This window comes from Bos javanicus, chromosome 5 (genome assembly GCF_032452875.1).
Source record: "Bos javanicus breed banteng chromosome 5, ARS-OSU_banteng_1.0, whole genome shotgun sequence".
Taxonomy (NCBI): Eukaryota; Metazoa; Chordata; class Mammalia; order Artiodactyla; family Bovidae; genus Bos; species Bos javanicus.
Genome location: NC_083872.1, coordinates 75,416,227 through 75,440,466, shown reverse-complemented (window position 1 = coordinate 75,440,466; position 24,240 = coordinate 75,416,227). Strand labels below are relative to the sequence as shown.

Sequence of the window (24,240 nt, the reverse complement as noted above, 5' to 3'; positions counted from 1 at the left end):
GCCTTCTCCGCTGGACACACAGCTATGCCCATTTCCCAGAGTCCCTTGCAGTTACACCTGACCGTGTAGCTAGGTTAAGGATGTGATGTGAGTGAAAATGATGAGTGCTACTTCTGGGAACTTATGCTAGTTAGCTAGTTGTTGTTGTTCAGTAACTCAGTCGTGTCCGACTCTGTGACCCCATGGACTGTAGCACACCAGGATTCCCTGTCCTTCACCAGCTCTCAAAGTTGGCTCAAACTCATGCCCATTGAGTTGGTGATGTCATCCAACCAGCTCATCCTCTCTTGCCCCTTCTCCTCCTGCTTTCAATCTTTCCCAACATCAGGGTCTTTTCTAATAAGTCAACTCTTCGCATCAGGTGGCCAAAGTATTGGAGCTTCAGTCTCAGCATTTGTCCTCCCAATTAATATTCAGGACTGATTTCCTTTAGAATAGACTGGTTTGATTTCCTTGTAGTCCAAGGGACTCTCAAGAGTCTTCTCCAACACTGCAGTTCAAAGCATCGGTTGTTCGACGTTCAGCCTTCTTTTTGGTCCAACTCTCACATCCATATGTAGCAACTGGAAAAACCATAGCTTTGACTAAAGGGACCTTTGTTGGCGAAGTAATATCTCTGCCTTTTTTTTTTTTAACTTTTATTCGCATTTGTTTTTTGTGGCATTTATTCCTGGGCCATAAGTTTTTGTTGCTTCAGTTTCTTCTGGGGTATCTTTTTCTTCTGTGCCACCTCCTCTTCTGGTTTAGGAACAATCTAAAGTAAGGGTCATCTCAATGCGGCAGGGAGAGCTCATGTAGGGTTGATCCGACCGTGAGCTCTGTAAGTCCTGGACCGCATTTTGGGGGTTTGTTCACCGGGATGTGCTCAATGACCAGAGAATCTACATCTAAACCCTCAAGTTCAACATTACTCTCTGCATTTTTGAGCATGCGCAGTAAAAATTCAGCACTCTTTGGGCCAGCGACCCTGCATCCAGCCCCACTGTTTGGCCTGTGCACACCTACCAACTCCACTGTTGTAACGACGGAGTGGCACAGAGTGCTTCTTTAAAGTGATATCCTTCAGATATTTGGTGGCTTTTCAGATATGCATACCCTTTATGGCCTGGTCAGTCTCACGAGTGTTCTTAAAGTGAACATGAAGATTTGAACCTCTTGATTTGCATGATTTTGTGGGGTTTTCTGGGACGAGTGAATAGCACTCCAATTTTAGAGGTCACCTCAGGCCGCTTAATGGAAAAGCTTGTCTCTGCTTTTTAATATGCTATCTAGGTTGGTCATAGCTTTTCTTCCAAGGAGCAAGCGTCTATTAATTTCATGACTGAAGTCACCATCCGCAGTGATTATGGAACCCAAGAAAATAAAGTCTGTCACTGTTTCCGTTGTTTCTCCATCTATTTGCCTTGAAGTAAAGAGACCGGATTCCATGATCTTAGTTTTTTGAAAGTTGAGTTTTAAGCTAGCCTTTTCACTTTCCTCTTTCACCTTCTTCAAGAGGCTCTTTAGTTCCTCTTCACTTTCTGCCCTAAGGGTGGTGTCATCTGCATATTTAAGGTTATTGATATTTCTCCCTGCAATCTTGATTCAGCTTGTGCTTCATCCAACCCAGCATTTCACATGCTGTATTCTGCATATAAGTTCAGGGAAGCCCTAGTTAGCTTGTACTGAGTAACAAATTTCTCCTACTCTTAGCAGCTTAAAACAGTAGACATTTATTATCCCATACAGTTCCTGTGAGTCAGTTTTTTAATGGCTTAGCTGCATGGTTCTGGCTCAGAGCCTCTTATGAAGTTGCTGTCAAGGTGTTGGCTGGGTCTGCAGTGGGCTTCTCTGGGGTTGGAGGATCTATTTACAAGATGCTTCCCTCATGCTGGCTGTTGGTAGAAGGCCTCAGTTCCTCACCTGGTGAGCCTCTCCAAAGGACACAGCAGCTGGCCTCCCCCAGAGCGAGTGATCTGAGAGAGAGCAAGGCGGAAGCTGCAATGGCATTTATAACCTTGCCTGAGAAGTCATATTCCATGTTTCCATGATATCCTATTAGTTATAGAGGTCATTCCTGTTCGATGTGTACTCAGGAGCACGAACAACAGAAGCAGAAATCCTGGCGACAATCTTGGAGTCTGGCTCCACATGCCCTTAATAGGAAAGGAATGTGACAGCCACTCCCCTCTGCCTCTCTTCCTTTAACCTGGAATGACAAGGGGATTACCATTTTGAAGTCAAGGGTGCTTGAATAATGGCAAGCCCTGGGGGGTGGCTGAGCAACGAAGTAGAAGGAGCCTGGGTGCCCCGCTGTGCCAGCCCAGGACCATCTCCCAGGACGGTTATGTGAGAAAGAAATACATCGCTGTCATGTCAAAGCAGCGCTGTTTTCCTCGCTCTTACAGCAGCCAGTCTGTCCTCTCACTAACACTGTCCCTTTGCTGACACAGTGAGCTTTATGTCCCCGCCCCCCTCAGCTCCCTGACCTCTGGGCTGAGAGAGGAAGATAGTAATGGGATTCCACCAGCTTCTGCTCCTGACCCTCCCATCACTCAGACAGTTTGTGTCAGTTTAGAAAACAAAAGGAGCAACCAAGGGCTCTCCTAGTGGAAAGCGGTAAAGAATCCATCTGCCAATGCAGGAGATACTGGTTCGATCCCTGAGTTGGCAAGGTCCCCTGGAGAAGGAAATGGCAACCTACTCCAGTATTCTTGCCTAGGAAATCCCATGGACAGAGGAGCTAGGCGGGCTACAGTCCATGGGGTTGCAAAGAGTCAGACACGATAGTGACTAGATAACCAATAGCAGCAAGGATGAGCAACCAAACTGGAGCCCCCTCCTCCACTCCCCACTGCCCCCACCCAGGGATCGGCTAAGAGCATCATTCCTTTCCTTGAAAGCTTCTTTCAGCCGTTAGATTTTAAAGTGCCCAGGAGAAAAAGCACACAAATCTTGAGCATCACTCTGTAAGTAGATCTCTGCTTTCCTAATACAGTCTGGGTCATCTGTTTAGAAGCATTTAGCAGTCTGGAAGTTTCTTTCCCACCGGTCCATTATCTTATTTGAACCTGAAAACAACTCTGTGAGTCCCATTTTGTCAGTGAGAAAAGTGACGCTTCAACAGAACTGAAAGGGACAGAGTAGATGCTTGTGTGGTCCTTCATCGCACTGTCATCCTTCTGCGCTGTGTCTGCAGACCCCTCCAGGGCGGGGTGGGTCCGGTTGTCACTGTGGCCTCAGTGCTCCTATGGGAGTTTGCCGACTGAGTGAGCGAGTTATGTAGATACAGAAGTCACAAGAGGAAGCCAGAAAAGCGAGGCCATAGGGAGGCCAGGCGGCCTGCCTTTTGCCATGCTCCCCTGGCCCTCATTAATGCCAAACCTGAGCCTTAGAGATGGAGAAACAGTGGAAACAGTGGCTGACTTTATTTTTCTGGGCTCCAAAATCACTGCGGATGGTGATTGCAGACATGAAATTAAAAGATGCTTGCTCCTTGGAAGGAAAGTTATGACCAACCTAGACAGTATATTAAAAAGCAGAGACATTACTTTGCCAACAAAGGTCCGTCTAGTCAAGGCTATGGTTTTTCCAGTGGTCATGTGTGGATGTGAGAGTTGGACTATAAAGAAAGCTGAGCACCAAAGAATTGATGCTTTTGAACTGTGGTGTTGGAGAAGACTCTTGAGAGTCCCTTGGACTGCAAGGAGATCCAACCAGTCCATCCTAAAGGAGATCAGTCCTGCGTGTTCATTGGAGGGACTGATGTTGAAGCTGAAACTCCAATATTTTGGCCACCTGATGCAGAGAGCTGACTCATTTGAAAAGACCCTGATGCTGGGAAAGATTGAGGGCAGGAGGAGAAGGGGACGACAGAGGATGAGATGGTTGGATGGCATCACCGACAAATGGACATGGGTTTGGGTGGACTCAGGGAGTTGGTGGTGGACAGGGAGGCCAGGCGTGCTGCAGTTCATGGGGTCACAAAGAGTTGGACACGACTGAGCGACTGAACTGAACTGAACTGAGCCTTAGCAAAGTCTCCCAAAACCAGGCTTACTACAAGCTGGGCAATAAGGTGGGCTCCATTATTGTACCCACTTTACAGATGAGGAAACTGAGGCTTCCAGCAGAAAAGCATCTCCTAGACCCAGGACAGGATAAGTGGTGGTCTGTGCAGGCCCCACAGGGAGACTTTTGGTCCAAACAGTTCAGAGGCATGTGACTTCCATTTCATTTCAAATTTTAAAAATAATAATAATAACAACAACACATGAGAAAGATCCCATTTGGTCCAACCACCCAGCAGCAAATGTCCTGTTTTCCTCTGACTTTCAATTCTGTCTGTGGGGACTCTGCCCTGGCAGCTCCTGCCAGAGTCTTCTGGGATCTCAGCAGAGCCTGTGTTTTCTCGATGAGCAGAGACACTTCTTTCCACAACCCCTGGCTTTTCTTTGGCTCTGTGGGAATGTTTGCTCTTTTGCATTCCTCCAGCTGTGTATGGGAGTCTCAAGGGAATTTCCTTTTGGCCAGTGACTTCTGAGACTTCAGTAAACAGCTCTTCCTATTTGGCTCACTCAACCCTCTCCCCTCCCCAAGAGTCAAGCTTGAGCTCAGGAGGGCTGTATGTGGTAGTAATCCATTCATCTGTTCAAAGGTAGAAATCGAAGTGCCTCATACATGGCAGGCACTGGTCAGGATGCTAAGGCCACAGATATACCCTCTGTGTGGGCCTGCCTCCCTCATGGACTTACAGTTCAGCAGAGAAGACAGATTCTAAGTTAACAATGATTAAAACAGTGAGATATAGGGATTTCCCTGGCAGTCCAGTGGTTTGGACTCCGAGCTTCTGAAGCAGGGAGCGTGGGGTCTATCCTTGGTTGAGGAGCTAGGATCCCACATCCTGCACAGCTTGGCCAGAAAACAAAAATACTTTAAAATAGTGAGATACCACTTTTGCACACACCACAGATCAGAAAGGTCAATATTCTCAAGTGTTGGTGACAATGTGAGGAATTGGGAGACCCCCAAGTACCACTGTGGACATGTGAATTCACGCAGCCATTCTGGAAGTACCAGGCGATATTTGGCAAAATTAAATCCAGGCACACCTTGTCACTCAGACATCTTATTTCTGGGTAATCATCTCAGAGAAACTCTCCTAAAAATCCCTAAGAGAAGTTGGGTAGGGATGTTCATTGCAGCCTTAATTGGTAGCAAAATGTAGCAGATCTAGGCTGGGGATGTTGGCGCAGCAGCAAGAAACAGCATATAGTCTACATACAACCATGCTGAGAGGTAGACCATGAAGTAGTAATGAGAGCAAAATATCATTTCTGAAAATTAAAATGCATGCAAGAAATCTTTACAAGGAGATTTACAAGACTGATACATATTTGGGGAAGGTGAATGGAAGAGGAAATCAGGGGAAAAAGAAAACATAAAATGAATGAGAAAGGAGTCTTAAATAAACTACCAGAGATTAATTGCTACACCCTGAAAGTATGTCAGCACCATGTAGCTGGTGGTTCATTGCAGCTAAATAAAAACAAATAACTAAGTCTAGTAGAGATCATCTGAGGGTCACACCCCAGGCTGCTCTGTGTTCCTAATTCTTCCTTCTGACTTTGGCCTGATGCCCTCAAACCAGCTTTCCATGTTTGGACTCTTTTTCTTTCCTAAAGATTTTTAAAAAACATATGAAGCATTTTTAAAGTCTTTATTGAATTTACTGCAATACTGCTTCTGTTTTATGTTTTTGGTTTTTTGGCCCGAGGCCTGTGGGATCTTAGTTCCCTGACCAGGGATCGAACCTGCATCCCCTGCACTGGAAGGCAAAATCTTAACCACTGGGTGTCCAGGGAAGCCCTTGGACTCTCTTTTACCTTCTAGTGAGTTCTTTCCCAGAACTCCTCTGGGCCCCATGCAGGTGGGACCATGTTGGATGTCCCAGAACCTCCAGTCTTACCTGAATCACAGGTGAAGTCAGCTATGTCTCGAGTGGAGACTCCAGCTGTACCTGGACCATGGACCAGTCCACTCCCCACCCCATTCTGTAGTCATTGACCAGGTGTCTGCTTGCTGCCAGGCACAGGGAGCATAAAGACGACTGGTGATGATGAGGGGGGCTTCTCTTTTGCATGCAGCACGGCAGACACTATCCTAGTGCTTCACTTACATCAATCCATTCAAATCCAATTAAACGCGCAGAGAATTGTGGCCTTGCCTAGTTGATCACCGCATCCCTAGAAATAATGGATGGGTGGTCTACTAAACGTTACTTGATCTATATAAGTGGCAGAATTCCAGCTCAAGTGAACAGAGCCTAACGTGAGTCACCAAAACCATTGTCACTCTCGACCAACTCCCGGACTTGAACCAGTTTACAGACCCAGACAGCTGGAATGAACAGGGTACCAGTTTACCTTGAGGAGGGACCCCACTACACTATCGAAGAGTTACCGTCTTTGTCCTTCTCCCAGCCTTCCCCCAAAGGGACTTCCAGACATTGACCAGGGTGACAGTGTGTTGCTGCTGCTGCTGCTGCTGCTAAGTCGCTTCAGTCATGTCCGACTCTGTGCGACCCCATAGACGGCAGCCCACTAGGCTCCTCTGTCCCTGGGATTCTCCAGGCAAGAATACTGGAGTGGGTTGCCATTTCCTTCTCCAATGTATGAAAGTGAAGAGTGAAAGTGAAGTCGCTCAGTCGTGTCTGACTCTTAGCGACCCCATGGACCACAGCCTACCAGGCTCCTCTGTCCATGAGATTTTCCAGGCAAGAGTACTGGAGTGGGGTGCCATTGCCCTCTCCGGACAGTGTGTTAAGGAGAGGGAAATAATCAGACTTTTTTGGCTCTGAATTGACCCTAATTCCAGGAGACCCCAAATGTCACAATGGTCCACCGCTAGGGTGAGGGCTTATAGAAGTCCGGTGATCGATGGAGGTTTGTTCAGGCTGGTTCCATGCTTGGCTAAATGGGTCCCAGAAACCCATGCTGTTGTTATTTCTCCAGTTTTGGAATGCAAAACTGGAACAGACATACTCAGCAATCAGCAGAATCTCCATAAGGCGGGCACTGTCATTATCATCTCTAACTTAGAGAGGGAAATACTGAGGCACAGGAGATTGAGTCAAATATCCACGGTCACAGGGCTGGAAAGCTAGAATTCAAGCCATGGCAATTTGGGTTCAAATCCATGTCCCTAACCATTATACTATTCCTACCCTTAAGTGCTTGCAGCTTAGAAAAGCAAGTACACAAAAATTGCAACACATCATAGAATAGCTGTGACAGAGATGAATGCTGGGGTTACAGAGTCTGGGTGGTGGTGGTGGTGGGGTCAATCATGGTTTGCCAGCAGAGATGGTGTCTAAACACAGCGGATGAGTTGGAGTTAGTGGGACTGAGGTGGGTAGGGTGGGCAGAGGGGGCCCTATAGAGGAGAGGGGCCAAAGCGGGAACAGCAGCGAGGGGGCACCATGAATGTCCATGCAGGTTGCCAGGCTGTGTGGTCTGGAATGTGAGAAATCCCAAGCTCCCGGACGTCAAGGTGCCAGCGTGCCCTGGAGGGCTGCCGCAGGCAGGGCCTGGTCCTGCCTCCTGGGCCCAGCCCAGCTGCTCCGGCCCAGCCCCTCCTCACAGCACTGCAGCCTGGGACATTGCTCAGCACCCGGGCTTGTGGTTTTTGTACACAAGTCTTTGTGGCTTGTGTTTAGCAACGTACTCTTATCCCAGAATAAACACTTTAGGGGTTTTATTTTTGCTTTTTCTTTATTTATCACCCTGGGCATCTCCCTGGCCCATATTTGAAGGCCTAAAAAGAGGAAGAAGGCTCTTTTGCAGACCTTGGAGGGTGGGTGGCCTTTTGTTGATGATGCTTGTCCTGGTCATGTGAACTGAAGTACCAGTCATTGGAGAAAACATTTATCTGGTTCTTTACAAACCAGGAGCAGCCTGGGAAGTGAGGGAACACAGAGCTGCACCCCCCACCCCTCATCCCTGCTATGGATCCAGGAAGAAGGAGGGATGGGCACGTGTGGAGTGGCCCATTCTTTCTCTTAATCCTCACTTCACTTGTGAGATAGGCAGTAGTTTACCCATTTCATAGAAGAGAAAAGTCTGACACAGAGAGGTCAATGAGCTGGCCCAAAGTTGCGCAGCAGCACATGGAGGGGCTGGGCTGAAATCTTCTGCTGACTGACAATGACATTTATTTTTAGCGCTGTTCACCCTGTGGCTGAGAGCATAGTCCAGTGTCTTTTTTTTTTTTTTCAATTGATTACTGCTTGAGGCTTGTGGGATTTTAGTTCCCTGACCAGGGATGGAACTCAGGCTTTTGGCAGTGAAAGCACAAAGTCCTAAACACTGGACCACCAGTGATTTCCCAATCTAGTGTCTTTAGCCTGTTGGAAACTGGGGAAAGAGACAGGGATTGTAAAGAAGAAAGAATCATCATTTTTCTTCTCTCATTTAGTCTCAGTCCTAAGTATCTGTATGAAAATAATAATAGCTAACCTTACCGAGTGCTTACAGAATTCCAGGCACAGCTCTGAGGATTTTATTGGTATGAACCACTTTAAACCTCACTGTGATTCTGTTGAGCTAGCTGTTATGATCCTCATTTGATAGGTGGGGAAACTGAGCCACAGAGAGGGAAAGCAACTTACCCAAGGTCACACAGCACATGAATGGCAGAACTGGGATTTGAGAGTGGGCTGTCTTTGGAGACTACTCTTTTTTCCCCTTAATTAATTAATTGTTAATTGTGGTAAAAAGCATATAATATAAAATTTGCCATTTAAACCATCTGGTGGGCTACAGTCTGTGGGGTCGCAAAGAGTTGGACACGACTGAGTGACTGACACACACACAAGTGTGTAGATCTGGGCTTCCCTGGTGGTCCAGTTGTTAAGAGCCTTCCTTGCAATACAGGGGACACCAGTTCAACCCCTGGTCCGGGAAGATCCCACATGCCTCCCGGAAACTAAGCCCATGGACCACAACTAACGAACCAGTGCTCTGGAGTCCAGGAGCCACTACTCCCGAGCCCACACACTGCAGCTACTGAAGCCTGTGCACCCTAGAGCCCGTGCTCCGCAATAACAGAAGCCACAACAATGAGAAGCCCACTCTCTGCAGCAGAGAGAAGCCCCCAGTCACCACAACTAGAGAAAGCCCACACGCAGCAGTGAAGACCCAGCCCAGTCGAAAATAAATAAATAAATATGTTTTTTAAAAGTGTATAGTTCTCAAAAAAAGAAAAAAATATATTAAAAAAAGAAAAAAAAAGCGTATAGTTCTGTGGCATTAAGTACATTTATATTGTGTCACCATCCATCTCCAGAACTTTCTTCCACAAAACTGAAACCCAGCCCTCGTTCTGCAATAACTCCCCATTTGCCCTTCCCCTCAATCTTTGGCAAGCAGCATTTTAGTTTTTGCCTCTATGAATCTGATGGCTCCAGGTAGCTCATATAGGTATAATCATACAGTTTTTATCTTTTAGTGTCTGGCTTATTTCACAAAGTAGAATGTCTTCATTCATTCTGCAGCAATGTTTTCATCCATGTTGTCTCAGAATTTCCTATATATGGCTTCCCAGGTGGTGTTAGTGGTAAAGAACCCACTTGCCAATGCAGGAGACATAAGAGATGTGGGTTCGATCCCTGGATCGGGAAGATCCCCTAGAGTAGGGCGTGGCAGTCCGCTCCAGTATTCTTGCCTGGAGAATCCCATGGACAGAGGAGCCTGGTGGTCTACAGTGCATGAGGTGGCAAACCACCAGACACGACAGAAGTGACTTAGCACACACACAAACACACATATATCAGATTTTGTTTATCCACTCATTTGTTAATGGACACTGGGTTGCTTCTACATTTTGGCTACAGTGAATATTGCTGCTATAGATGTCCATGTTTACAAATGTCTCTTTGAGACTTTGCTTTCAATTATTTTGTGTATATAGGAGTCTGGAGATAACTCTTTACCCCCTGCCTCTTAGCAGAATCCCCATTGACCTTGTTCGAGGCCTCCCAGAAGCGACTCTGGCTGGAGCCATTTCAGGAACATCAATGTGATCAGAGAAGATGCTCTCATCCATCTACCCTCGCCCCCCCCCCCCCACCTCCCCAGGTTGGTTTCTAATCAGCCACTCTCATCAAGGTGAGAAGAGGCTAGGGAGCCATCTGCTTAGATGTGGTGTAGCAAGGACAGTGAACTTCCAGCCACAGAGGGCTCAGGAGCCAGACTCCCTGGGCCACAATCAGACCTTGATGCTGCCCAGCCCTGTGACCTTGGCTAAATTCCCAAGCCCCCTTATTTGTTCAACTGTGCAATGTCATCATCACCATCATCACCTTCATCATATTCACCAGTATCTTGTTGTCCGGACCGAATAAGCAAAACATGGAAAGTACTCACAACAGTGTCTTGCACAACAGAAATCATCATTCAGATGATTCTGGCAAGTAATTCCAGGCCGAGTGAAGCCCAATGGAGCACCAAGCAGTTGGGCTAAATGTGGAAACACCTGGGCTAAGCCTCAGCTCTGCCACTTCCAATGTGACCTTGGGCAAGTGACTTCATCTCTCTGAGCCTCAGTTTCCTCATCATTCTGAGATGATTATGCTTCCCTTGCTTAACTCCTGGGGAGGAGATCACACGAGACCCTGGATGTCTGTGATGCCAGTCTAGGCATCCCACTGTCTTGGACACCCCAACTGCCTCGTGTGTTGGTCCTGTGTCCTGGTTTGTGAGGGGCACGGTCAGTACCTCACACTGGAAGCTCCCCAAAGTCCCTCAGTAGATGCTTGTTAACTGGATGTGGTGCTTCTGGCCCCCAGGGCTCTGTCCCCAGTCATTTATTTGGATCTACAAGGGCAGAACCGCAACCTCCAGGAACTGAAATGGAATTTACTGGCTCAGGGAAAAGTCCAGGCAGAGCTGGATGTAGGCATCTGAGGATGCTCTCAGGTCCCTTCTCCTTCCCTTATCTCTGTTTTTCTCTCTTCAGGGCTTATTTCTGGGCGCTGTCCCTTCATGACAGCAAAGACAGCCAGCTGCTCCAGGCTCACAGCAGACCAGGGAACAACCTCAGTGGAAAGAGAGTTTCTTTCCCTAAATAGTTCCAGCAAACATCCTGAGGCTGCCTCCCACTTTCTGAACTTAATCTCACACTGTCTCAGAACATATCCTGGGATTCTGATTGGTTAATTCTGTGTCATGTACCCATTCCAAGTTTGGGTGGGTCAGCCCCACTTGAACCCTGGGAACTTGAACTGTGAACCCTGTCTCCACAAAAGAGAATTAAAATGGTGTTATCAGAAGCTAGGGCAGAGACCACAGGTGACAAATACAGGTGCTAAAAGCAACGGCCAGGAAGCGTAGATTCTGATCTAAGATTGATCGTTTACTTCCTGTGTGGCCTGGAGAAAGTCACTGTCCTTCCCAGCCTCAGTTTCCTCATCTATAAAAGGGGGATTAACTCCATCAGTAGGTCTCCAGCCTGATTTCTGCTGGAATCTCCCAGTGAGCTTTAAAAAATGTAGATTCTGGTCTTTCCTGGTGGTCTAGTGGTTAAGAATCTGCTTGCCAATGCAGGGGACGCGGGTGGGATCTCTAATCTGGGAAGATTCTACATGCTTCTGGGCAACGAAGCTCGCGTGCCACAACTCCTGAGCCCATGTTCTGCAACAACAGAAGCCACTGCAGTGAGAACCTGGTGCACCGCAACTAGAAAGTAGCCCCTGTTCTTCACAACTAGAGAAAAGCCCGTGCACAGCAACGAACACCCAGCGCAGCCAAAAATAAATAAATTTAAAAGAAAACCAGTGTGGGTTCCCAGGCTCCAGACCGTTCTGATTCTTCAGGTCTGGAGTAGGACCAAGGACTCTGCATTTTGGACAACAACCTCAGAGGATTCTGATTCGCTTCTGGATGAAAGGAGTCCCAAGGTCTCTCCCATTCTAATATCCTCTGAGTCTAGAGTCAGTTAATATTGGCCAGAAGACTGAGAATGAAGAATGTAGCAGACACAGCAATGCTCCCTGAATACTCCAGTCACTCCCCAAGTGAAAGGGTGGGACCTGTGACTAGTCCTGGCCAATGAGATGTGTGAAAGTGACATGTAAATTCAGGATGAGGCAGTTAAAGCCCAGGCCCTAAATATGAGTCTTTCTCCTGCCTGCCTCGATCATCTGTGAAGCTGAACCTTAACTGCCAGGTGACTGCCACAGACAGCAAAGATGTGATGGTAGACACAAGGGAAAACGTGGGTTTGGCTTGTGATGTTCTATCTGCCCTTCATTCTCAGCTGCATGTGAGCAGTCGTGATCAGTTCAGACTGGGGCCCCAGGGGAGAAAGGGGCAGGGAGGCTGTCCAAGGCCGTCCAAGGCCAGCGGCATCCTAGGACATTGGAGAAGTCTGGCTGTGGATTGGGTGGATGGCCCAGAGCTAGCTGATATCCATGTAAGGCCTTAGGGTCGGGGGAGAGCTATTGTTCCCAAATGAGCTGTTCAACCTTATTGGGGTTGGAGGGCAAGCCCAGCAGGGAGGAGTGAGTCACCCAAAGTCCCGAATACCTCTGATGCAGAGGGAAATCCATCCTGAGGGTTTCCAAATCGAGGTCATTTCCTTCCATAGAACATGATTTCAAGCAGCTTGGAGAATGTTTACACCAATGTATGGTCAGTCCCTTCAGAGGTGACCCCTTGTTGGATTTGGCAATTTTCCCTGTAATCTTAGAAAAAAACATGACTCTGCCGTTCCAAGGTACATTCTGGCCTGTGTGGGTACCGGGTTATACTTTGCATTTGGGTATCTTCTTACACCAGACAAGGCCTCTACCCATGAGATTAAAATTTAGTTTAAAATTTTAATTTATTATGTTTTGTTATTGTACATTATAGACATAATGTATTGTATTTCCATTTTAAATTTAAATTTTACTTATTAAAAAAACTGATACATTCCCATAATACAAGTCAAAAGATACAGAATAATGTACTGTGAGAAACAAGTTCTGTTTTCACACTATTTCTCTCAGTTCCAGAAACAGAATTAGGGAAATTTAAAGAAAAACTTGCTAGTAATAATAGGAACCATTTATTAAAATTTGTTGTGTGCAAGTTTTATAGTAGGCACTTTCCATAGTCCATCTTACCAATGTCCAAGATGGCCCATATATATGGTCTATTGCAGGCAAGGAAACTGACCCTTCAATAGGGGAAGTCACTTGTCCAAGGACACACAGAGAATGAAAGGTAGAGCCAGGGTCAAGGTCAGGCTTTTTTCCAACGTGCTGACTGCCTTGCATTATCACTAATTAATATTGGTGTGATGTTTTTCTATTTATAACTGTGTCACAAGATATTTAAGCTTCAGAACAATCCTTTGAGGCATACGGGGAACATGATGGCTGTACCCAGAAGACAGATGATGAAACAGAGGATCCAGGAGGTGCCTTGGTTCTAGCCACCACAAGTGGTTTAGCCCTTTGCCAAGTGCCTTATAAACCTTAATTCGTTTAATCCTATCAACAGCCCATGAAAATTTTAACTTTAAAACTGAATAAAGTGAGAGTCAGAGAGGTAAAAGTGACTTCCCTAAGGCAGGTATCCCAAGCAACTGGGACAACCAGAATTTAAACCCTGATCTGTCTAACCCCAAAGTGATACTTTTTCAATTATAAAGGACTATGACTTGCAGAGATGGAAATGCCTTGCATTGTCCATTTAACTAGCCCATCAATCCTCACATCAAGGAAGGTAGTGTTATTAGTAGCCAGGAGGGTAGTGTTATTACTCCCAATTTCCAGGTGTGGAAACTGAGGCTCAGAGAGTTGAGGCGGAGTGCCACAGTCACACAGCAAAGATACAACAGCAGTACTTGAGACCACTTCTAATTCTCCACGGGGCTTTCCCCCGTATCTTTATTTTTTGGGCTCCAAAATCACTGCAGATGGTGATTGCAGACATGAAATTAAAAGACGCTTGCTCCTTGGAAGAAAAGCTATGCCCAAACTAGACAGCATAAAAAGCAAACACATTACTTTGCAAACAAAGGTCCATCTAGTCAAAGCTATGGTTTTTCCAGTAGTCATGTATGGATGTGGGAGTTGTACTATAAAGAAAGCTGAACACCAAAGAACTGATGCTTTTGAACTGTGGTGTTGGAGAAGACTCTTGAGAGTCCCTTGGACTGCAAGGAGATCCAACCAGTCAATCCTGAAAGAAATCAGTCCTGAATATTTATTGGAAGGACTGATGCTGAAGCTGAAGCTCCAATACTTTGGTCACCTGATGCGAAGAGCTGACTCACTGGAAAAGACCCTGATGCTGGGAAAGATTGAAGTCAGGAGGAGAAGGGGATGACAGAGGATGAGATGGTTGAATGGCATCACTGATACGATGGACATGAGTTTGAGCAAGCTCTGGGAGTTGGTGATGGACAGGGAAGCCTGGCGTGCAGCAGTCCATGGGGTCGCAGTTGGACACGACTGAGCAACTGAACTGAACTGAACTGAATAGCCAGATCTGGGACGTGCTCTTTCTCGTCAGCTGGGTCATGTCTGCAGGTAGTGACTTCACCAGCACCTGTGAGCACCTGACAGGAATCACGCGGAGTGAGGCAGAATGTCAGTCCAGAAGTCAGACAAAATGACCTCCAGCAACCCTTCAAGCCTCAGTTTCTGTGATTCAGTGCCATCGGTCTTACTGCGGCATTCCATTTATTCCCCAGTCCTCCTGTCTCCAGTTCCCGAAGTTTCCAAATTGTTTTTGCCCTTGGCAGAAATTTTACAGAACTCTCTGAGCTCGGTCAGAACAGGAACCTGGCGGACCTGTTGCACTTCTGCAACCGTTGGTTGTCTTGAGCGGGGCGGAGAGCAGGGAAAGGATCTCAATTTGCATAAACGTGCTCGATTGGCTCATGTGACAGAAGTGGGCGGACTCAATCCATCCACCTGGCAGAGGGTGGAGCGCGCAGGATTTCCTGTCAGGACCAAGTGGAAGGACCACCAGGCAGCGGTGAGAGAGGCCACGCCCTGTGTGTGGGTCAGAGGTGAGAACGCCTGCACCCGATTTACAGCCTCTATGCAAGTGTGGCCTTGCAGTAAATGTGAATCTGCTGGGGCAAGACACAAAATACAGTAACATTACTGCTACTGCTACTGCTAAGTCACTTCAGTCGTGTCCGACTCTGTGCGACCCCAGAGACGGCAGCCCACCAGGCTCCCCCGTCCCTGGGATTCTCCAGGCAAGAACACTGGAGTGGGTTGCCATTTCCTTCTCCAATGCATGAAAGTGAAAAGTGAAAGTGAAGTCGCTCAGTCGTGTCCGACTCTTAGCGACCCCATGGACTGCTGCCTACCAGGCTCCTCCGTCCATGGGATTTTCCAGGCAAGAGTACTGGAGTGGGGTGCCATCGCCTTCTCCGACAGTAGCATTAGGGGAGGACAGAAGCGGGAGGGAGAGTTTCATCGCAAAACCTTTTATGCCCAAACTGTGAATCTTGGGAGCCTATTAAAACACATATACATGTGCAAGTATGTATATGTGTGATTTTTTTTGTATGTGTAACAGCAGCATATATATAATTTTAATTTTATATTTAATTTTTATTTTACGTGTATATTTTAATAGGCTCCCATAGCATGTGTAAGGGGAGAAGGCAATGGCACCCCACTCCAGTACTCTTGCCTGGAAAATCCCATGGACGAGGAGTCTGGTGGGCTGCAGTCCATGGGGTCACTAAGAGTTGGACACGACTGAGCGACTTCACTTTCACTTTTCACTTTCATGCATTGGAGAAGGAAATGTCAACCCACTCCAGTGTTCTTGCCTGGAGAATCCCAGGGACGGGGAGCCTGGTGGGCTGCCGTCTATGGGGTTGCACAGAGCTGGACATGACTGAAGTGACTTAGCAGCAGCAGCAGCAGCATGTGTAAATATGTGTTCCACATATGTGTGTACAGATAGATAGGAATCAGATATATTTAGATGAATATAGATAAAGATAATAGATGGATGGATCACCTTAAGACACTGTCAGAGACTTGCAAACTCCAAACTCCTTAGCCTGGCATTCAACTCCCTTAGCAACCCACCCTAGCCATCTTCCCACCTGCCTATCAATCCTGAACCCAAACCTACAGGCCCTGTGGATTGTTCTATGTGCCAACCAACCTTTCCGCCCCTGCATCTTCCCTCTTGCCTTTTCCTTCACGTGGGATGCCGTCTCCATCTTTGCAGTTCCACCCAGCTTCAGGGATCATGTAGAGACCTCCTCCTCCCTGATCCACAATCAGAATTGATCCCTGCCTCCTTTGTGCTTCCAGGGAGCTCCCTTTGTACTTGTCTGAGTCCATTTGTTAGAATGTCCACCAGAATGGCTCGCTATGGTCTGCATTGGTTTATAAGCCCAGCTCTGCAGTCTGAGTCCAAAGTCATTGACTGATTCGACTAACATTTATTGAGTACCTCCTCTGTGCCAGTTACTGTTCTAAGCACTAGGGACAGAGCAGAGATCCAACTCTAATAGTTCCTACTCTCCTGGAGTTTATGTTTTAGCAAAGACAAGAGTTAATGGATAAACCAAGATAGCGTATAAATTGTCAGGCCAAAACACACACATGAAAGAAGCTAAAGCAGGAGAAAGGGGCGGTCCTGGAGAGGGGGTGTTTATTCTCATTCAGATTAGGGGTTTAGGGATAATAGTATGGAGGTGACATATTAGGGGTGATTTGAATGAGGTAGGGAGGGCAGTATCCGTAGTGTTCCAGGCTAAGAGAGGGAATGGCCATGTGACCAATCAGTTCAGTTCAGTTGCTCAGTTGTGTCCGACTCTTTGCGACCCTATGAACTGCAGCATGCCAGGCCTCCCTGTCCATCACCAACTCCTGGAGTTTACCCAACTCATGTTCATTGGGTCGGTGATGCCATCCAGCCATTTTATCCTCTGTCATCCCCTTCTCCTCCTGCCCTCAATCTTTCCCAGCATCAGGGTCTTTTCAAATGAGTCAGCTCTTCGAATCAGGTGGCCAAAGTATTGGATTTCAGCTTCAACATCAGACCTTCCAATGAACACCCAGGGCTGATCTCCTTTAGGATGGACTGGTTGGATCTCCTTGCAGTCCAAGGGACTCTCAAGAGTCTTCTCCAACACCACAGTTCAAAAGCATCAATTCTTCAGCATTCAGCTTTCTTCACAGTCCAACTCTCACATCCATACATGACCACTGGAAAAACCATAGCCTTGACTAGATGGACCTTTGTTGGCAAAGTAATGTCTCTGCTTTTTAATGTGCTGTCTAGGTTGGTCATAACTTTCCTTTCAAGGAGTAAGCGCCTTTTAATTTCATGTCTGCAGTCACCATCTGCAGTGATTTTGGAGCCCAGAAAAATAAAGTCAGTCACTGTTTCCACTGTTTCCCCATCTATTTCCCATGAAGTGATGGGACCAGATGCCATGATCTTAGTTTTCTGAATGTTGAGCTTTAAGCCAACTTTTTCACTCTCTACTTTCACTTTCATCAAGAGGCTTTTTAGTTCCTCTTCACTTTCTGCCATAAGGGTGGTGTCATCTGCATATCTGAGGTTATGGATATTTCTCCTGGCAATCTTGATTTCGGCTTGTGCTTCTTCCAGCCCAGTGTTTCTCATGATGTACTCTGCATATAAGTTAAATAAGCAGGGTGACAATATACAGCCTTGACGTAGTCCTTTTCCTATTTGGAACCAGTCTGTTCTATGTCCAGTTCTAACTGTGCTTCCTGACCTGCATATAGGTTTCTCAAGAGGCAGGTCAGGTGGTCTGGTATTCCTGTCTCTTTCAGCATTTTCCACAGTTTCTTGTGATCCACACAGTCAAAGGCTTTGGCATAGTCAATAAAGCAGAAATAGATGTTTTTCTGGAACTCTCTTGCTTTTTTGATGATCCAACGCATGTTGGCAATTTGATCTCTGGTTCCTCTGCCTTTTCTAAAACCAGCTTGAACATCAGGAAGTTCACGGTTCACATACTGCTGAAGCCTGGCTTGGAGAATTTTGAGCATTACTTTACTAGCGTGTGAGATGAGTGCAACTGTGTGGTAGTTTGAGCATTCTTTGGCATTGCCTTTCTTTGGGATTGGAATGAAAACTGACCTTTTCCAGTGCCGTGGCCACTGCTGAGTTTTCCAAATTTGCTGGCATATTGAGTGCAGCATTTTCACAGCATCATCTTTTAGGATTTGAAATAGCTCAACTGAAATTCCATCACCGCCACTAGCTTTGTTCGTAGTGATGCTTTCTAAGGCCCACTTGACTTCACATTCCAGGATATCTGGCTCTAGGTCAGTGATCACACCATCGTGATAATCTTGGTCGTGAAGATCTTTTTTGTACAGTTCTTCTGTGTATTCTTGCCACCTCTTCTTAATATCTTCTGCTTCTGTTAGGTCCATACCATTTCTTTATCGAGCCCATCTTTGTATGAAATGTTCCCTTGCTAACTCTAATTTTCTTGAAGAGATCTCTAGTCTTTTCCATTCTGTTGTTTTCCTCTATTTCTTTGCATTGATTGCTGAGGAAGGCTTTCTTATCTCTCCTTGCTATTCTTTGGAATTCTGCATTCAGATGTTTATATCTTTCTTTTCTCCTTTGCTTTTTGCTTCCTTTCTTTTCACAGCTATTTGTAAAGCCTCATCAGACAGCCATTTTATTTTTTTGCATTTCTTTTTCTTGGGGATGGTCTTGATTCCTGTCTCCTGTACAGTGTTACGAACCTCCGTCCATAGTTCATCAGGCACTCTGTCTATCAGATCTAGTACCTTAAATCTATTTCTTACTTCTACTGTATAGTCATATGGGATTTGATTTAGGTCATACCTGAATGGTCTAGTGGTTTTCTCCACTTTCTTCAAATTTGGTCTGAATTTGGCAATAAGGAGTTCATGATCTGAACTGTCATAGTTCAGCTCCTGGTCTTGTTTTTTCTAACTGTATAGAGCTTCTCCATCTTTGGCTGCAAAGAATATAATCAATCTGATTTTGGTGTTGACCATCTGGTAATGTCCATGTGTAGAGTCTTCTCTTGTTTTGTTGGAAGAGGGTGTTTGCTATGACCAGTGCGTTCTCTTGGCAGAACTCTGTTAGCCAGTTAGTGCCCAGCAAATGGATATTAAACTAGACAATGGAGCAGGGGGAGAGAAGACAGTCACGAGCTCAGGAGAGAGTAGGAATAGCTTCTTATATTCTCCAGGAGAGGTGAACTCGGCCGCTACCCAGGTGACTGAGCTGTAACCAGTAGTACAACCTTTGGAAGCCACACCCAGCAAGTTAAGCTTCTCTAGGAAGGCAGCTTAGAATTGCAGAAAAAAGAGCCTGATTCTGAGTTCAATCCTGATTTTGGCCCTTGTCTGTGAGACCTTAGGAACCATTTAATCTCCTTAAGCCTCATTTTCTATCCTATCAGTAAAGTGATAACATCCATCTTGCTGATGTATTATAAGGACCATTTCTTCCTTCCTAATCCATAAACTAGGTCCTGTGTTAAACTGTTCACATACCTTATCTCATTTACTACTCACAACAACATTTTGAGGTGTGCCAGGTGGCTTACAGAGGTTCAGTAATTTGCCAGAATCTGCAGCATACATAGAATTCCACAAATGTGTCATGAAGTCAATGTCATGACTAGTATTTTCAAAAATGAAAACGATTGGAAGATATTAGCGTATTGGGGGGACACTTGTTTCATTTATCTGAGGCTGTTTGTATTATAAAATATATTTCTTATAGTGGGCTGAGGGTAAAAAATAAAAACTCAACCTTGTGCAAATCATCGGCTTCTGAACTGTAGGATTTGCTCCATGCAGGGTTGCTGTGGGAATGTAATGAGTTACGCAGCACACCTGAAACTGCTCAGGGACCCTGGATCCTAGGAACTCCGTGGTGGATAGATGCTGACAACAGCACTGCAGGAGTCACAGGATTCACAGTTCTTTATACACACGTGTGTGTATTTATATGTTTTTTCCTATGTATTGGTTGCACTGGGTCTCCATTATTGTGCATGGGCTTTTCCAGTTGCAGTAAGTGGGGACTAGTCTTTGTTGTGAGTGCGGGCTTCTCTTATTTTGGTGGCTTCTCTCATTGCAGAGCACAGGCTCTAGGCGCATGGGCTTCAGTAGTTGTGGCCTCCGGGCTGTAGTTGCTCTGTGGCCTGTGGAAGCTGCCTGGACCAGGGATCAAACCCATGTCCCCTGCCTTGACAGGCAGATTCTTATCCACCAGAGAAGTCCTGGATTCCTAGTTCTTATTACAGCTTCATGATGGTGATGATGATGAAGGTCCTAGAAGGCCATACCCAGTCTGGTCCCTCTGCTGGGGACTCTCAGGCCAGCCTCTAACCACTGTCCCCATCTCCAGACTAAAAAGCAATATAAGTGAAAATTATTTTTCAAATAAAAATTTTCAAATAAAAAAATTTTCAAAGCAGAAAAAACTGCTCATAAATGTTTACTGCAGCTTTATTCATAATTTCTAAAACTTGGAAGCAATCATGATGTCCTTCAACAGGTGAACAGATAAATAAACTGCTACCTCCAGACCATGGAATATTATTCAGTGCCAGAATGAAATGAGCTCTCAAGCCATGGGAAGACATGGAGGAATCTTAAATGCATTATTACTAAGTAAAAGAAGCCAATCTGAAAAGGCTAAATTCTGTATGATTCCAGCTATATAACATTCTGGAAAAGGCAAAACTATGGAGACAGTAAAAAGATCAGTGGTTGCTGAGACCTGGGTGAAATAGGGGGAGAGAGGGATGAATTGGTGGAGCACAAGGGAGTTTTCGGGCAGTGACAAAACTGCATGATACTATAATGAAGGATACGTGTCATTACACATTTGTACAAACCCACAGAATGTACAACAGCGAGAGCGAACCCCGAGTGTTCAAGAGTGAAGTATGGATTTTGGGTGATTAAAGGTATCAGTGTGGGTTCATCAGTTGTAACCAATGTCCCACTAATAGGGTTCAAGTCACCAATTCCTCTGTGTGTGTATGTGTGTTTCCCCACATCAATAAGCACTGCCTTGGATACCAGCTGGGTACCCTACAATTCAACCAAATTCTGGCACTATCTACCTGGAGATAGCGTCAGATCCCACAGGTTAAGGGTTCAGTCTTACACAACTAACTCCTTCCCTCACTCTGGATGCCAATCACAACTCCAGGTTGCTGCCTGTTCTTCTGACCAATTAGCTATAGACTGGAGGTTCCAATGACTCCCTCCTTAGGTTCAATTGATTTCAAACTCAGGAAACCCATTTACTCACTAGATCACTGATTTGTTATAAAAGGATGTAAGTCAGGAACAGCCAGATGAAAGAGATGCATAGGGCTGGATGTGGGGAAGGGAGTGTCATTCCCATGCTTTCTCTGAGCACATCACCCTCCACATGTTTCCCAACCTGGAAGCTCTCTGAACCCTGTTCTTTAGGGTTTTTATGGAGGCTTCCTTGCAGAAGCCTGCTTGATTAACTCACTGGCCTGGTTCTACCTCTAGTCCCTCTCCCTCCCCTCTAATTGCAAGGTTCACTCCACTCATAACTGGTCCCATCCTTTTATGATCTTTGATCTTTAGTTGTGGCACATGGGTTCTACCTCCCTGACCAGCAGTCAAACCCAGGCCCTTTGCATTGGGAGCGTGGAGTCTTAGCCACTGGAACACCAGGGAAGTTCCAACCAGTCCCATCCTTAAGTGGAATCCAAAAGTCATGACAAAACTTTTCTGCTCTGTTAGGAAATTCCAAAGGTTTTAAGAGCTGTGAGCCAGGAGCTGTGGATGAAGGCCAAATATATACATGAAAAGTATATTTTGATTATCTGAATGACCAAATTCATATTTCTTATAAACTAAAGTATCTCAATAAGTCTCATGGGGGATGTCGATAATGGGGAGGCTCTGCATATATGGGGGCAAAGGGTATATGGGAAATCTCTGTAGCTTCCCCTTGGCTTTTCTATGAACTTGCTGCTGCTGCTGCTGCTAAGTCGCTTCAGTTGTGTCGGACTCTGTGCGACCCCATGGACGGCAGCCCACCAGGCTCCCTCGTCCCTGGGATTCTCCAGGCAAGAACACTGGAGTGGGTTGCCATTTCCTTCTCCAATGCATGAAAGTGAAAAGTGAAAGTGAAGTCGCTCAGTCGTGTCCAGCTCTTAGTGACCCCATGGACTGCAGCCTACCAGGCTCCTCTGTCCATGGGATTTTCCAGGCAAGAGTACTGGAGTGGGGTGCCATTGCCTTCTCCGTCTATAAACTTAGTGATGCTCTAAAAAATAAAATCAATTTTTAAAATAGGGGCAGGTGAAGGGTTACTAAGAACTAGGACCCTAGAGTCAGATGTCCTGGGCTGGAAGCCTGACTCCATCACTTGTTAGCTCTGTGATACTGAGCAAGTCATTCAGTCTCTCTGTTCTTCAGTGGCCTCATTTGTAATGTGGGGAATCTAAAGAGACCCACCTCAGAGGGCTCTTGAGAGCATCATGTGAGGGAATATACAAAATGTTCTCAGAAAATGTCTGGGACGTATAAACATCAGTGGTTATTGTCTTCCTAAAGGCCATGGGACGCTTATGGACTATAAGCAGAGGAGGAATTTCCAGCCCCCTGGAGGCCACCTTAAATCCAGACACTGCCATCTGCCCCCTGCACAGGTGCTTCTAGTAGCTCAAACCTTTGCCCTCTGTTTACAGGGAGACACCAGCTGTGACCCTCCACTGCATGGTCCTTTGCTGGCACCTCCCTATCTTACCCAAGCACTTTGTGGTTTTTTTCTCCATTTCCTTTGGTTAAATGTCTTTGAGGTGCAGGGGCTTCTCTTGGGCAAGAGCAGTGCTTCCTCAATCACTCTTCTCTGCTTGCCAGGGTCTTTAGACCCCGATGCCCCTCCACTCCAGAGAAGGCAATGGCACCCCACTCTAGTACTCTTGCCTGGAAAATCCCATGTACGGAGGAGCCTGGTAGGCTGCAGTCCATGCGGTCGCTAAGAGTTGGACACGACTGAGTGACTTCACTTTCACTTTTCACTTTCATGCATTGGAGAGAGAAATGGCAACCCACTCCAGTGTTCTTGCCTGGAGAATCCCAGGGATGGGGGAGCCTGGTGGGCTGCCGTCTATGGGGTCGCACAGAGTCGGACACGACTGAAGCAACTTAGCAGCAGCAGCCCCTCCACTACTTCAAACCCTCTCTTATCTCTAGAATCTTGCAAGTCACTGTCTCTCCAGTTTGGCCAAGAGAACCATGTCCACACTTAGGCCTTTTGCATTTGTAAAGCGCTTTCTCACACATTTTTGTCAGATGAGCCACATAAAGTCTTGTTAGATAAATGGGAGATGGAAACCCCAGCCCCCAGCATAGTCAAGGGACTAGTTTAAGATCACACAGTGAGGCGGTGGCAGACCAGTTCAGCCCTCTTTCTAAGTAACAGTAAAACACCAAGATTCACGTGTGTGGCACCTGTGGTGTGCCAGGCACTCCGACAAGTTTTTACCTTCATAATCTCATTTAATTCTCCCCAGTGCTTCTCAGATTTTACCATGTATCTGAATCCCGTAGGTGGGATGCAGATTCTGATCCAGCAGGTCGGGGTGAGACCTGAACTTCTGCATTTCTAATAAATTCCCAGGGGATACTGAAGCTGCTGGCTTCAGTAGACTTACACTTTGAGTAGCTAGAGTCCTCTCAGCATCCTTGGAGCTAGGGATCATCCCCCTCATCTTTTTAGGTGAGTGAATGTTGGCTCCAGGTGGTTAAGAGACAGCTGTAGACCACCCAGTTAGCAGGTGATGGAGCTGAGATTCAAACCCAGGCGTTCAGGTGCCAGATCCAGGATGCCGGCCTTTATATCCCAGCTGCTTCACCCTGTAGGTCAAATCATTGGCTCCAAATCGCTGACATCCTATGATGTCACCTGACTCCATCACTACCTGGCTGGGCTGGACAGCTGCCATGGCTTTTTCATCTTGGACTTTACAGTACGTGGCCTGACCTCCCAGCAAGGGATCTGTCATGACTGTAAAGTCCTTTGTCACACAGAGAAGGCTCAATGTTAAGAGTGCACCTTTGAAGGGAAGAGAGGTTCAGAGACACCCTCACACCAAGTCAAACAGGCCATGCTTGGCAGTGGGTACTATCCTGGGCCCAGGGAGCAGAGGCCATGCTCTGCACAGCATGGGTGTGGGACCAGGGCACTTTCAAATACCTGT

The 24,240-nt window shown here is 46.3% G+C and overlaps 1 pseudogene; it reads right to left on the bottom strand.

The window, feature by feature from the left end:
• Positions 1-664: 664 nt before the first annotated feature.
• LOC133248750 (large ribosomal subunit protein uL22-like) lies at positions 665-23,643 on the bottom strand (annotated as a pseudogene).
• Positions 23,644-24,240: the final 597 nt, after the last annotated feature.